The sequence below is a fragment of the Centruroides vittatus genome, unplaced genomic scaffold, assembly GCF_030686945.1.
Source record: "Centruroides vittatus isolate TY-2023 unplaced genomic scaffold, ASM3068694v2 scaffold_752, whole genome shotgun sequence".
NCBI classification, from domain to species: Eukaryota; Metazoa; Arthropoda; class Arachnida; order Scorpiones; family Buthidae; genus Centruroides; species Centruroides vittatus.
The window spans coordinates 1,758,090-1,773,768 of NW_027122716.1; the positions used below are offsets into that span (position 1 = coordinate 1,758,090).

At 31.2% G+C, this 15,679-nt stretch overlaps 1 long non-coding RNA gene across 1 annotated transcript; it reads left to right on the forward strand.

The window, feature by feature from the left end:
• Window positions 1–426: 426 nt before the first annotated feature.
• Window positions 427–15,308, forward strand: LOC136989685 (uncharacterized). The gene is made up of 3 exons (XR_010882940.1): window positions 427–503; window positions 6,863–7,095; window positions 14,135–15,308. It is a non-coding gene; the product is annotated as an uncharacterized lncRNA (long non-coding RNA).
• Window positions 15,309–15,679: the final 371 nt, after the last annotated feature.

Sequence of the window (15,679 nt, forward strand, 5' to 3'; positions counted from 1 at the left end):
GGAACCTGGGACTAAGAGGCCCAAATAACCATAAATTCGGGATTGTTTTTGGAAAGAAAAACGTATAAATTGTTAAAATAAAGATAAATAATTTCAAAATATTAATAAATCTTCGAATCAAATCCAATTTAATATATTTTTAATGGATAGATCCATGTATAATTATACACGAATCATTGAGAATCCATCCACTTACTGATAGAAAATAATTAACATATTTTGATAGTTGCTTCACACATCATTTGCATTCTTCAATCTGCTTCCATTTGTTAATGGACAATTCGTGTCTCTTCTGTGTATTTTTCGAAAATGGACAGATATTAATAAAGAGAAACGTAAATGCAGTGTAAATGTAAATCATTCATTAGCTTACTGTGACGTCAAATTTCCAAAAGAAGTTAAACGCCATCTATTTATAATACACAGTACACAATACAGTTCGTCGCTCGATTTGTATCGAGAATATTTTCTTCCCGTATTTTCGCTTACATTAACACGTGCCAGTAAGTATTTTAAATACATTTTTAAATAAACTTATTAGATTTTTCAAGAGTAATATCGTTATTCTTAAACAATAATTCTAGAATATTTAATGCGCTGTTATACATTATCGTTTGAGCTCTTGCCCGTATTCTTTGTCATTTATGTAGCCTATTTGCTTTTTAAATATAATTTTATATATGATCATTTGACAGTACTGTCAACATTACTGGGTTATGTAAATAATTTTAGGCATGCATTTTGTCGTATAATAATCTATATTATGTGACATTTTTAGATACTTGTATGTAACTCTACAATGTTTTCATTTTGTCTTAAAGGTTGGCCTGGGATAATGCAGATCTTCGGTTAACCGAGATTTTACTAAATTAATATTTTTTATATAATTATTACCACAAATGATTTTTATTATGTTTGGTTTTTACTTACTTCTAGTGCTATTAGCGAGGCGTTATTAGATAACACTATCAGCAATTGATGCAGTTGAAAATCAATTATTTGATTACTCTATGACCACGTCATTCAATGAGAAAAAAATAAAAGATGTGATAAAATATTTAATATAGATCTATGTGTTTGGTCTCACGCAATAATATCAATAAAGCACAATCTACTAACCATCAATAATGAATCAAAAGAAGGAAGGGAAACCCATCTCGTCATGTAGTACTTAATGTTATAATTTTTATCATTAACCTTCAGTGTTTTTATTATATAAATTTGCAATTAAGAAAGCGATTATATTTGATAATGAATTAAAAACATTAATTATTTTTTAACATTAAGAAAACTAGCAAAAGCTAGTAAATAACCAGGATTTTTTTTTTTAAAAAATTCATAAGAAATTAGCAGGAGAAAACACGGAAAAGGATGCAGAAAGAGGAATCCCTGTGTTTTCTTCTGTTAACTTTCTTGAATAAGATTTTCTAGTAAATTTTTAAATATTTATTTTTGTTTATTTACTTCTAATTTCCTTTATATAACTCTGAGATGAATTTCCTCTCTACAAATTTCAATCTAACATTAAAGATGCTAATAAGAGATTTTAAAACACATTCTAAATGACATTGTTACTGTTTACACTCGTATACTCAGCACAAATAACAATAACAAATTATTAATAATTATAAGTAGAAGTATCAATATTAACACGTATTTAAGTGTCATTTTTAATTTAAAAGATTATTAATCATTTGATTGACGTTATCTGCTATAAATGAAAATTATTGTAGAATATTTCAAGTGCTTATTTAATAAAACATTTTAAAATAAAATTATTTAAGGTTTTATTTATTTTTTTATAATAATTTAAGGTCATTTTATTGAATATTTTACTCGGAAAAAAAAAATTCTTCGAACGGATCGAAATTCAGTACGGGATGAAAATTTGAATAAATATAACCATTAAATCGTGAGCACTTTTAAATTTTAATAGAAGTTTTATTTAATATTAATAAATAAAAATGACTTTAAAACTTTTAAAGTAATGTTTATTGCTTAAGTTTTTTTTTTAGAGTGAAATTTCTTGTATTTTAATTTTTAATTGAATAATACTAAGCTTATACAGGATTTTTTGTTATATTTTCTTTTATTTCTTAATGAATTCATATAGATAACTTAATTTTTTAAACGATTTTGAATATTAAACTGTTAAGAAATTCAGAAAATATTAATTAAATTAATTACATATTCTGCTGCTATTGCCGAATAGAATTTCAAGTAGAATTTATAATTTGTGTTACAATTTAAAAAATCATGCATTGAAGGTCACGTTAGTGATTTTTCCTTCTATATTTTGCGTGACATTTCATTTTAATAAAATAAAATTTCATTTTTATCAGTGTTGCACGGAAAGAAAATGGCGTCTGACCATCTGCTGTCTATATGATATTAGGTTACATGTAAACGCATCCTTGAAGATTTAAATTCTATACATTTTAAAATAAGTTATATAGCCTATTAATTATAGCAAATGCACTAAAGTCGGTTCTCTAATTCGTTTTACCAGTATAACTTTAACCTATTTTTTTAACGCCATAATATTATTAATGTTACCTGTGGTTCCAAAATGGCGGCTCGTCTCTGATTCCAGTAAATAGAAGAAAAGAAATAGTGGGGATGCACGTTCTAACCTAACCTAACCTATTCTAATAATTTTGTTGGTAATAATTATGGTAATTTATTAGAATAGCTTAGGTTAGGTTAGAACGCGCGTCCACACTGTTTCCTTCTATTTGCTGGAAACAGCGACGAGCCGCCATTTTGGAACCATAGGTAACATTAACCCAAAAAATAGCTTTAACGTTCTTTCATTAATAATCATTTTTGTAAAGAGCATTCTTGAATTTAGCCAACCGTGTCAATGATGGAGATTTGGAAAAAATGGCTCAAAATTCGGACCCCAAACATAAATAGATTTTTCTGGTGGGGGAAGAAAATAGTGCAAATTATAGCATAATGATTTATTTAAACATGCATTGAGGAATGAAAAACGTTTATATGAAAAGATCGCAAATACATTTCATTTGCCTCTGCTCTTGAACGTTTTAAGTGGGTCCACTTAGTTCACTATGCACATTTCACCGTGGCAATCTGATGACCACTCTGTCTCAAAACAGATAGCATTATTCATCTTCCCTCTTAGATTTTATGGCTGTAGCCGTGGATTTTGAGGCCCTTCCAGCTTCCTTTTTTTTTCTTTCATCATCCGAGTTTTCAATCTAAACTTAGAACCTCAAGTCGAACTCAAAATAATGTTCAGAAAGTAAGGATCCTACTTTGGAACTTGTGTCAATTCTAGGAAAGGGAATGCTTTGAAACAATATAGTATGGTTAACTATTACAGAAACGGCCGACATAGCATGAAATCCGTTAATTTTATTCTACTACTAAATATTAGTAATAAGAAACGAACTCTTTAGAAGTGAAGCGACGAAGCCACAAGGTCAAATTTAAACAATTTCGTGAATAGCAAGAATGAAAATTCATATATTTTTACAGACGAGAAACCAGAACTGAGTAATAACGATTCCACAGGTTTATGACAAGTTTGTGAAGTATCGACACCGAAATCTGCGTTCAGAAGGCACACGTAGTGTGACGTAGGCGATCTTAAAGTGTTGTTGTTATATACCAGGAAGCTATTTCACGGGCAACAACGTCGTTACATTGAAAGTCTATTTTGGCAGGAATCTTACGTTCAATCAATGAAAATTATCTCATTCGTGCACGCAAATAAATGACGGGAAGAAGAAGAAGACTGGAGGAATGCGTGTTGAAAGATGAAAACCTAATTAAAATATCGAAGAAAAACATCCCATTTTTATACAATTCCAAGGAAAAGGATTATAAAAATATCGATACTTGATTGGTTAACGTAAAGGGGCCGTCCATAAATTACGTAAGGGCGATTTTGGCCATTCTAGACCCCCACCTACCCCTGTGTAAGAAACCGTAATATTTTCTTTGATCCCTTCTCTTCTTCCCTATCTTACGTAATATTTAGGCATAATTTTATAGAAAGATTTTAACGAAAATAATTTTTTTAATGAAACCCTAAAAACTTTAGGTCCAAAATATATAATTATTAATTAGTTAATTAATATGTACTATTATTTATAAAAGACTACATGAACAAATTTAAAAATATAAAAATTTAATGAATTCGAATGAACAATTTATTTTAAGAACTTTATTTTTTAATTATTAACAATCTTTTTATTATTACCATTAATCAACATCATAATATTCATTTTTATATTAATTTTCACAAAAGGACGCAAAAAACTTCGACAGATCGACCAGCTAGTGCACGTGTAAACAGAAACTTCATACAAAATAAATCAAGAGAAAATAGAAACCACATTCTCTCGCCACATTGGTTACATCTTGGCTAAGGCCAAGAAAATAAACTACATGCTAATAAAATGTGCTAGGTGCACCGGGGAACTAAATCATAAAGCTTATAAAACTCTATATAATGGGGCAATACCACCAATGCTACTTTACGCGGCTTCTAGCTGGGATCATGTAACTAGTAAAAATTCAGTAGCAAGTAAATTACTCTCTCTTCAAAGACAGTTTGCCATCAGAATTTAAAAGTGCTGCAGAACTGTTTCTACTAACGCCTCTCTGATTCTAGCAGAGCTCCTTCCTTTGCCACTATGTATTGTAGAAAAGGTTCTAAACTACTACATCAGAACTACAAACATCAAAGCTCAACAACAGTCTCTACTCCTATCTACGGCTGTTCAAATGCTACCATATTGCAATTACCCTATCTCTGATCGTCACTCTGTAAACAGGATACATTCCTCCATGGATAACTATGCAGACATTAATATCTACACAGATGGGTCTAAAAGCCCCCTTCATGTCCGCTCAAGTATCTGTATCTTCCTCCAAAATGGCATATTTTGCCCAAAATATGTTAGAAGATATCCCCACATATCAAGCTGAAGAAGATGCTGTCTATCAAGCTGTTCAGTGGGCCACTTCACTACCAAACAAAACTGTCTATCAACATTTACAGTGATTCTTAGTCCGTCCTAAAATTTCTAATAAATACCAATTTCAATAGCAATAAAATCACATATATCCAGCAACATATTAAAAATCTTGTAAATAAGATAACTTTTATGATTGTTCGTGGTCATACTGACATCCTAGGAAATGAAAAAGTCGACTTTGAGGCTAAGTCAGCTGCAAAGGACACTGAATTGGACTACACTCACATCCCTCTCTTACGCAGCAGCCTTAAAAATTATATTTATGACAACACTATGCAAAAGTGGAATCAACAAAAGTTCAGCAGTAATACTGGTAGAATAAGAAGATTATTTTCCTAGTGTTGAATGCAGGTTCTCATCACCATTTAGAGATTTAACGTTTGCTACTGCTCAACTACTTACTGAGCATGTATAACCGGACAGAAACTGCCACTTGCTTTTGCTCTACAGAAAACCTAGACACCGTCGACCATATGATCTATCATTGTCCAATTTACGATCAAGATAGACTTATTCTGAAATTAGAAATCTTTACGCTTGGTTTCAGGTGGCCATATCTACTCCATAAGCTTGTTCAGAAGCCACTGTTTGATGCTTTTTACAATTATGTTAAAAAAATATGGAAGATAAGATTATTTATAATTTCTAATTTCTAGTTTTACATTTTAGTTTTCGCTAAAAACCGAATACTAATTTTATGTTTACTTTGTATCATGTATTTTGGTTTATGTATTCTTAGTGTTATACCCATAGGAGTGGTGCACTTATTCAAATAAAAAAAACCAGTGAGAAACACCTATATGGCCTTTCTCCCATGATAAAAAATGTGTAGAGAGTGAGTCTGCTAACGTTATTATTCTATCACGTCACATCTGATGGCGTCAGTACAACGAGCGTTCTTAATAGAAACCGCCAAATTAAAGCCAAATTCAAAACTCCACCACTCAACGAGATCAAAAAATAAAAACAAGAATATTACGTAAGACGAGATCTATTACCCCCTACCCGAGTAAGAAATCGTAAGAAATCCTTGACCCCCACCCACCCCAAAATACCTTACGTAATTTATGGACGGCCCCTAAGAGTTAATACACCCGTATAAGCAATTGCGCATAACGGACTTAATGTAATATAAGACGTGCCTGTGTGAACACAATTAAAAGATCCTTAATAAATTAGTTTCCTCACAAGTTGGGAACTCCTCTTCTACATCACTGAAGCACAGATTAACAATTGGTTTCACCTTGCCAATCTGGAGAACCCTTGTTTTTGCCGTATTGGATCATTAGGAATTTTCGTAATGATTTGATTCGTGGTATGATTCGACAAGGTCTACTTGACTGCCTCATCGTGGACCTTGTCGAATCTGTAATGGGCATTAAAAAGAGGTTTTAATGGCTGCAAGATCTAATATATATATATATATATATATATATATATATATATATATATACGAGGTATATGTAATTATTCCAAATACTGTAATATATATATATATCTGTCGTTTCGGGTTATTCAAGAAGTTTAATTTTAATAAAGTGCAAAAACTTAGAATATTTTTAAAACGTACGAATTTAAAACAAAAATTTTAAATTTATTAACATTATTTATTTTTTTAAAAAATTAAATATTTAAATCTCTCAGTTGATATTTTTATTGGACGAGGAAAAAAATAATAATAACAATAATAACGATAATAAAATGACAGACATTAATGTAATTACAGTAATTACTTAATCATAGTATATTAAAATTCTACATTTTACGTTTTTTTTTTTTTTTTACTGGAATGACAAATTAATTTTTAATATCCAGAAGAAAGTTTCTGAAACATAAATAATTTTCTTCTACAGAAAACTAATAATAAAAGCTAACAGTACGTTCGAATCAATCAAGTTAATGACGACAGAGAGTCAACACCGTAAAATTTGTAACTAGTCGACGTCTGTTTACGAATAGCCGCTCCGTAATAAGAAAAAATAACAATAATTTAATCCTTCCATTGAAACGGAGACAATTTTTTAGTGAATTATTCATTATTTCCTCAAAATCAGCAGTTTATAAAAAGAAAAAACAACCTGTAAAGGTAAGCTCTTGTTACTTATTGATTTAATTTTTATTTATTTTCCAGTTCGTTTAGATTAGATAATCACTTACTTTTACCATCGACTAATTTATTTAGAGGTAATTAAGTTTATTAAATAATTCGAATAACAGCTCTAATATATTATTTTTTACTTCTTTTCCAGTTTAACTTAAAAACTATTATTTAACAATTACTTATAAACTTTTTACAATGAATATTATCGATGTGTAGTCAAACATCGGAACAACGGCCACTGATGGGAACATAACAAATGGCCATTGTTTAGAGATTATTTTGTGGCATTTTTGTTAAAAACTTTTCGAAAAACTGGCCGTTATTTAGAGGTGACCGTTGTTTTGAGGTTTGAGTATAATAATTAGGTCGCAATTTTGATGCAGTGTACAGTACTCAAATCGGATGCCTTTCCGTGTACGTGTGGGGACACGCATTGTTAAACTACTCAAATCAATACGAGAAATGTTTAATTTTAAAATAGAAACTAGTAGCGAATAAGTAAAAAAAAAATTATTATTATTATAGAAACTTGGATAATATTTTCGTGAAATTCAATCATTTGCATATTATTAATGATTACAGTAAATAATAAAATAATTAAATCTATCTCTAGTTTTAAAATACCCAAAATTAAATCGGCATAAACAGCGCGATTTTTTTTATACATAATTTATTGTATGAGGAGAGACAGAAGACGAAATATAAATAATGAAATATGTATTGTAGTTATTTAGGAAATATTTCTGAATTTATTAGCGTGTATAACATCAAATGTTTATTTAAAATAAATCTATTGTATTATGTCTAAAAATACAGACGAATTATCTGATCACATGCGACAGAAACAAATTGCGTTAAGAGGAAGAAAACATGTCCGATTTGACTGTGATTAACCTAGAAATATATTATTCAATGTCATAAACGACTTAAATAAATGCCATTGTGCTTGATTCATATCACGTAGTTACTATTTATATACCAATATAATAATTTTTTACACTTTATAACTTCTCTCAAGGTATTACACTGGATTTTTATCCGTTAATTCTTTTTCTTGAAGTCATCAGAAGATGAAGAACAAAATGGTCTTCCAATGATATACTGTAATGCGTTCATGTGTGATGGTTTCAGTTATTTTCCTATTAAAATATTCCAGTAATTTACTTTAAAAAAGTTTATCATAAAAATAAAAAATCCAGCAGCGAGAGTTGCATAACTTTCCCGGCTGTTATGAATTTTTATTTAAAAAAAAACGTTTATATTGCTAAACATAATAAATAAAATGTGTGTGTGGCGTCATCTATTATGAGATTTTGTTATAAAAAAACTTTTTATATTTTTAATTACTATACAATGGCAAAAAGCTTAATTTTGAGGATAGGGATGACTTTTATATAAAAAAAGTACATAAATGTTAATAACGAATAAAATCTTCATTAAGCCCTACCCCTCGAGATATGATAAATGACATCCCTTTATCTCCTTACCTTCTCGGTCTTTAACCACCAAAATTAAATTATATCAGTGCCCCTCATATACAAGCCACCATGTCAAATTTCGTTTCTTAATCTTTACTCCGCCTGAGATTTGCAAAAAGCTCGGAGAGTCAAATTTGACACTTAGTTATGTATACATAATAGTCGGGAAAGTAAATTATTGCTATTAAATTTTGGAGGTTAAAGGTCGAGGGCAGGGCCGTGTCGTGCTATGACGCAGAGAAGCGGCCGCATCAGGCGGCACTGTAAGGGGGCGGCATAAGCAGTGAAATCAAAATATTATTTGAACCATTCAATAATTAAAAATTTTTACACAACGCTTTTCTATATTGGTCTATGTTATTCCCATATTGATGTATACGATTTGATTCATCGCACGCCTCTGCCTAAGTGCTTTCGGTATCCTTTGATTTCGGTTTATGGTGCAGGTGCATTGTTGGCGAGCGCTCGCCAACGTGACAGCGCATAGCTATTGTGTTTGTTTGTAATATACCTCGCGACCGCTCCTAAAAGCTGAGGCGGCAATTATCATAAAAGACAATTGCACGTGTAACGTGTTGATAGTTCTGCTTGGAGCTTAAATAATTGACAATATTTGATTTTAACGTTAGTTTGTCTCCAGAAGTAGCAAGTGGTTGTACTGCGTTTAAATCAGTAAATCAAATATATATCTGTATCAGTATAATATTTTTGCATTTATACTAGTTCAGTTTTTGTAGATCAGGTAAGAGAATTATTGTTTTGTTTTTTTTACAGCAATTGTAGTTACTTGTTATCATTGAAAAGAATTATGTTCTGACAATAGGGACTCGAATTAAAAAGTAGCATTTGCATGGACTGGATATATATCGGGTGCGGAATGTATGCCTGTGTGATAGATAATTATTTAGGTAATATTGGATTACTTTTACGTTCTGTGAGTGATAGAGTTGCTTAGGAAATATTTACATTTGCTTACTTTTGCGTTCGTTATTTTTTTGCTCTATTTTTACTAAATTTATATACGTTGAAGTGAAGACAATACAATGACAAGTTAATGTCAAAACGGCTGCTAGCTGTCAATTTGACAGATATTAGTTATCTATTTACTAGCAGATGAGCCCGGGCGTTGCTCGAACAAAAAGAAACAATAGCAAAGATTAAGATTATTACATTATAGCCGATCTTACCCGTTTTCACCGGGTGCAAGAATTAGGTCTCCCTCTTCCGAGATTAATTAGAGAATTTTTACATAGTCTGAAAATATGTTCGATTTTCTGCAAAAACGCAAAAAACCGCATCTAAAATAGTACAGTAAAGCCGAGTTATTTACGATAATCCTTAAAGAATTCGAGTTTTCTATTAATAAAAGAAGACGTAGATTTTCGCCCTCGCATTATTTGTAAGTGTTGAGCAATGGTGAAGTCGTTGAGAGAAGTTGGTTGTTGCAAATGATGCTGCTTTTTGATATTATATTTTATTTGATAATTCGTCTGCTACTATTGACTGGCCCAAAAAAGGCTATTCTGACTGGCGAAATCTTCAAAGAGCCCTCACAATGCACGAAAAATCTGTAAATCACAGAAATGCTTTTAGAGCATGGAAAGAATTGGACATTCGATTAAAACAGAAAAAACTATTGACGCTGAATATCAACGAATTATGGATATAGAAATTCAGCATTGGAAAGTTGTGGTAAAAGAGTTCTGTCAATAATTAGACTCTTGGCCTGACAATGCTTAGCTTTTCGTGGAACAACTGAACATTTGTTTCAGCCTAATAATGGAAATTTGCTGAAATTGGTAGAATTGCTTTCTGAGTTTGATCCAGTTATGGAAGAACATATCAGGAGACACGCTTCTGGAAATCCATAGCAAAAATTTTCAGTTTTTATATGACTTTTTAAACCTTAAGGCTAGAAAATTATTGTACCAGTCTCCAGTCAAAATTTTCGGTCGAAAATGAATCAGATATAAATGCAAATGATCTTCGAGAAGAATCACGTGATATATCCCGAATGCTACCATATTCTATGAAACCTTTGGATGTTTTAAATAATTTGTGCCAAAATAACTTAATTACTTTGTATCCGAATACTGTTGTAGCTCTGAGAATTTTATTAACACTCCCTGTCTTTTTAGCTAGTGGGGAAAGAAGTTTTTCCAAATTAAGATTAATAAAACACTACTTACGAAGTTCAATAGACCAAACAAAACTTAGAAATCTAGCATTAATTTGTATTGAATCTACATTGGCTGCCACTCTAAACTACACATCCCTAATTAACGAATTTGCTAATGTTAAAGTTAGAAGAGTAAAACTGTAGTTGATAGTTGATATCAATATTTTATAGTAGTTTATATTTTCAAAATAAAAATAGTATTTGTACATTTTGTGCCGTTTTTTTTTTAAATCACAATCGAAGGTTATTTAAAAAAAACAAAAACATTTAAGGGGCGGCATTTCGAACACTTGCATCATACTGAGAAAATCTACCGGCCCTGATCGAGGGGGTGGGGGACATAAAGGAGGTCGTGTGTATCTCCAGTAAGGTCAGACTTAATGACGATTTTACTCGTTATTAGCATTTACAACTTTTTATCAAACCCATCCTTAACCTCAAAATTAAGCTTTTTGCCATTTTATGATAGTTAAAAATATAAAAAGTTTTAAAAATAAAATACGATAAAGGATGGCGCCACCAAATGTTGCAGGGAAAGTTAAGCAACTCGTAGCTAGATTTTATCTTAAATTTCTTCAATTAAAACAAAATTAATCAAATTAGATATTCATTTTCTAATTATCAATATACTTCGTAAATATATTTCCCCCCACTTTATCATTTTAAAAACATAGCATTATCAAATTAAGGAACATGTTATGCAAATTTTCCTGGAAATCGTTAATAAATATAAACACGTAAGAACAAAAAAATCGATTCATTTCTCATTAATTTCTGGTTTTTTTTTCTAATTCTCGGATAGGCCTATGAGTTTCTGTGCACTTAATAATGTTGAAAGTGCCTTAACGCATATTATCTGTTGGAAGAAAAGAAATTTCAAGAGTGGGTAATAATAATATATATTTTCTTTCAAACTAGAATTATTGTTGAAACAGTTTACTAATAGTAATTTGAATTGAACTAATGTTTTGAGCAGTTTCATTCGAAAAATTATTATAATTTGTTTTTTCTTTTTTTTTGTATGTAAATATGTAATTGGGTGTATGTAATATGGGTGTAAAATGTAAAAATTACATTTTAAAAATTCCTAACAAATCTTAGTGGATTTAAATCTGTATATTGACTATAAATTTTGGTTTGGGTTATTTTCTGATCGTTTTTCCAACTTTTATGCCCAGTCTTATGGCATTCTGCATTATCTTGTTATAAATTAGGTGTCAATTAAACTATTGCATTTAGTTTTGCAAAAATTTTTTAAAAAAAATTAATCATCTTTAGAACTTGATTCAGAAATAATTATTTTAAATGTAATATTCGTTTACGTCTCAAAAATATGCAAATTCGAGTAGACGAAGATCTGGAAAAGCACCGTTCAAGGAAACGACCAATCATCATCTGTTTACTATTAAGAAAAACAACCCAAACGAGGGCTCAAATTTTTTACATAATACACAAGAAATGTAAACAATTTTAGGTTTATTTGGTTACGGAAACGCAGTCATCGGCGATGTCTCTCGTGACGACTTATAAGAAAAACTGTCTCCTATTTAGGTGTTACAAACGTGAAGAAAACCCGGAAAACTCCACGTGGGCAGCCCTTGCGCGAGGCACGAACCCATGACCGACCAGTGTTCAGTGATTTCATCCAGTCGACCACTGCTGGGCACCAGGCCTTTGTTAAATGGTCAGAACTTTCTGATAGAGATTAATCAGAAATTCCTCATTATTTCACGTCAAATTGCTTAAAAAAGATTTTTAATGAAAATTAAATGTTGTATGTCATTTCTTTGCTTAATTTATAATAGTTTATAGATACTATTGAAAAAATGGAAGACTAGAATGATGTGTAAACTTATAGTCATGGGCGTAGCCAGGAAGGGGCATGGGTTGGCACGGCCCCCCAGTTAACCTGGTGCCCCTCCCCAGAAAATTACAACCTCTACTAGACCCCCCATAACAAAACCCTGGCTACGCTAATGCTTATAATACAATCGAGATGGGTTGATGATGATAAGCGCAGAGCCCAAACAATTAGGAGTTGAAATTTGGTACACAGTTACGGTACGCGATGAGAATGCACACTAAGAAGAGATTTTTGGAAATTCTCCCACAGGAGAAAGGGAGAGGGTTAAGGATTACCCTGAAGAACTCGGCTTCTACTGTCCTATTTTAGATGCGGTTGGTTTCGAAATCGAACATATTTTTAGACCAGTCTAAAAATTCTCTAATTAAGCTCAGAAGACGGGGGCCCTAATTCCTGCACGGATAAGATCGGCTTTATAACTATAAAGGTCACTCTACTTAAGGGTTTTCTTAAGGGTTGACACTTGGTCACACCAAGTGACCAATCTAACACATTTTAAAAATTCTTTATTCCTCTACACAATGTAAAGAATTTTTAAAATGTGTTAGATTAGGCACTCGATGTGATGAACTATTACGTAAGATAACCTTTTGTAAATATAAATCAAATACAGTAGAACCTCTATTATCCGGACTAATTGGGGATGAAGGTAGTCCGGATAAGGAAAAATCCGGATAATCGAAAAAATAATAATTGACAGTGAAAGACATGTACTGTACATACAGTATGAATAATTTTTATTTCTCTAGATTTACATATAGCTTCAATATTAAATTATTTTTTTATTAAGAAATTGAATTAACGATTTTTGTTTAAAGCTAGCTGTTCTTTTTGAAGCTGCTAAATCGCGAATACTTTTAAGACATATAAGTTGTCCTGAGTTACACTCTTCTTAGCTCTCAAACCACTTCATGGCGACGTCTAAGCACTGAAAAGCTTCAGAATGTGCAGGACCAATATATCTTACTTCGCAAATCTCGTTCTTCGTCTTCTCGATCTTGTTCATCTGAGGCAGATATTTCTTTATTTCCTCATCATTCAAAATTTGGAATTTAGGATCGTTCGCATCGCAATTTAACCACTCGCTTACATCATCATCGTCACATTCGGCACGTATTGAAATTTGTGCTATTGTTTCCACGATGTCTCCTAAACACTTTCTACTGTGTTACTGGAATTTACTAATGGTCTTTTCAAAATTTTGTTCCATGCATTCCATTAACATAAACAGTGTCGCGATTCTCCAAGTGCAAATCAGCAAATTCGTACAATTTTTGTTTATTTTGAACAATCCGGATAATAGAGGTCCGAATAATCGAGATTCTACTGTACTATAATGTAAGGGTTAGAAGTACGAAATAATCTTTGCTGTTGTTTTTTGCCGGGCTCATCCGCTAGTATACAATAAGCGTTAACATGAATGAATGAAATAAATTTAGATTAACGAATACAAAATATTCAAAAACAAAATTTATAATCGAAAATTTATTTTAATTATTTTAGATTTTGAAGAATGAATAATTCCATAGGAATTGTACGGTTTCAAATGGAAGAAGAATCAAACAAGACCGGGAGAGATTATTTAAACGAGAACATCGACAGATTAAAAGAAATTTCGTTTTTAACTCGAATTACAAAATTATGGGGTTTGAACGTCGACTCGAAGAAAACATCTGTTTACGAAATATTTATCATGATAATTGTTTATATATTAGTAATTCTATCTTTCCTTCACGCGATGCATTTCGCTTTTCTAAAGTATGATACTGTATATAAGGCAACGTTATTTATAAAAGTCTTGGGGCAGATCCTACTCATTTTAAATTACCATCATTTTAATCGGAATAAAATTGAGATAAGAAATATATTGGCCAAATTGCCCGATACGTACGGCCGAAATATTAAGTACAAGTCAAGCAAGAAGCCTATATTAATTCGAGTTATTATAGTGACTTTGTATGGAATAGCGCTTTATTTAATTTCTCTCTGGTTCATTTTCGATAACGATCGAAGATTAATTTTCGATAGATTTAATTTTAATGAATACTTTTATTTTAATAGTAAATATTCAATTGTTTTAGCCGCCATTTTTGATTTTTGTATGATTGTATTTATCGAGATACCATTTGTTTTATTTTTCCTCTTTTATTCCACCATATGCCGCATTTTAAGGAACGATATGAGGGCTTACAAAAAGCTTTTCGTTATGTCTCATTCAGAAATTAAAAATCTTTTTGAATTATATAATAAACTGTGTAATATTTTCAACGAATTCGATGCTATATATTCCAATACGGTTTTCTGGTGGATGTCTATCATCATTTTACAAGGGATCTTCTACGGAAGCGTTGGAATTCGAATGTTTATCGTTAACAACGATTACAGTTGGGGTTTATATTTTTCTGCTTTGATATTTTTTCTTATTGTCAATTTTGTCGATATGAGTTATGCAGCTGCAGCCATTCCACTCGAAGCCAGTGATATAACTGCGTGTTTATCCGAGAAAATGGTGTCCGAATGTCCACTCACTTCACGTTATGCTACTGCAATGTATTTAAAAAATACATGGCAGCCACCCCAGTTAACTGTTGGAAAAACTGTGAGTTTTAATCTCAGTTTTATATATAGTGTCTTTAGCACAATAATAACATATTTTGTGATTGTGGTGCAATTGTAGATTTAACTTATGTAATAATAAAAATAAATAACTATGTATTGTATACCGTGTAAACGTGTGTGGGTAAATTTATACAAAAGCTATAAACAAAGGGCACCCTTTCACTTCTTTGCTTTTTTCGAATAACCAATTTTATAAAGTAAAATGTTTTGTAAGAATAAATTAACTTTTAATAGTAGTTACACTGAAGTAACTACAGTCCGCGTACGACGAGATATTCCTAAGTTCTCTTTTAAGACCTACGCAACAGCTGTACTATTTGAAAGACTACATTTTTAGGGTAGTTTGAAGTTTCCCTTGTTTTTATTTGTTATTTATTCTGGTGAAGATAAAAGATGATACAAATGGTAACAACTCCGTTTAAGGAACAC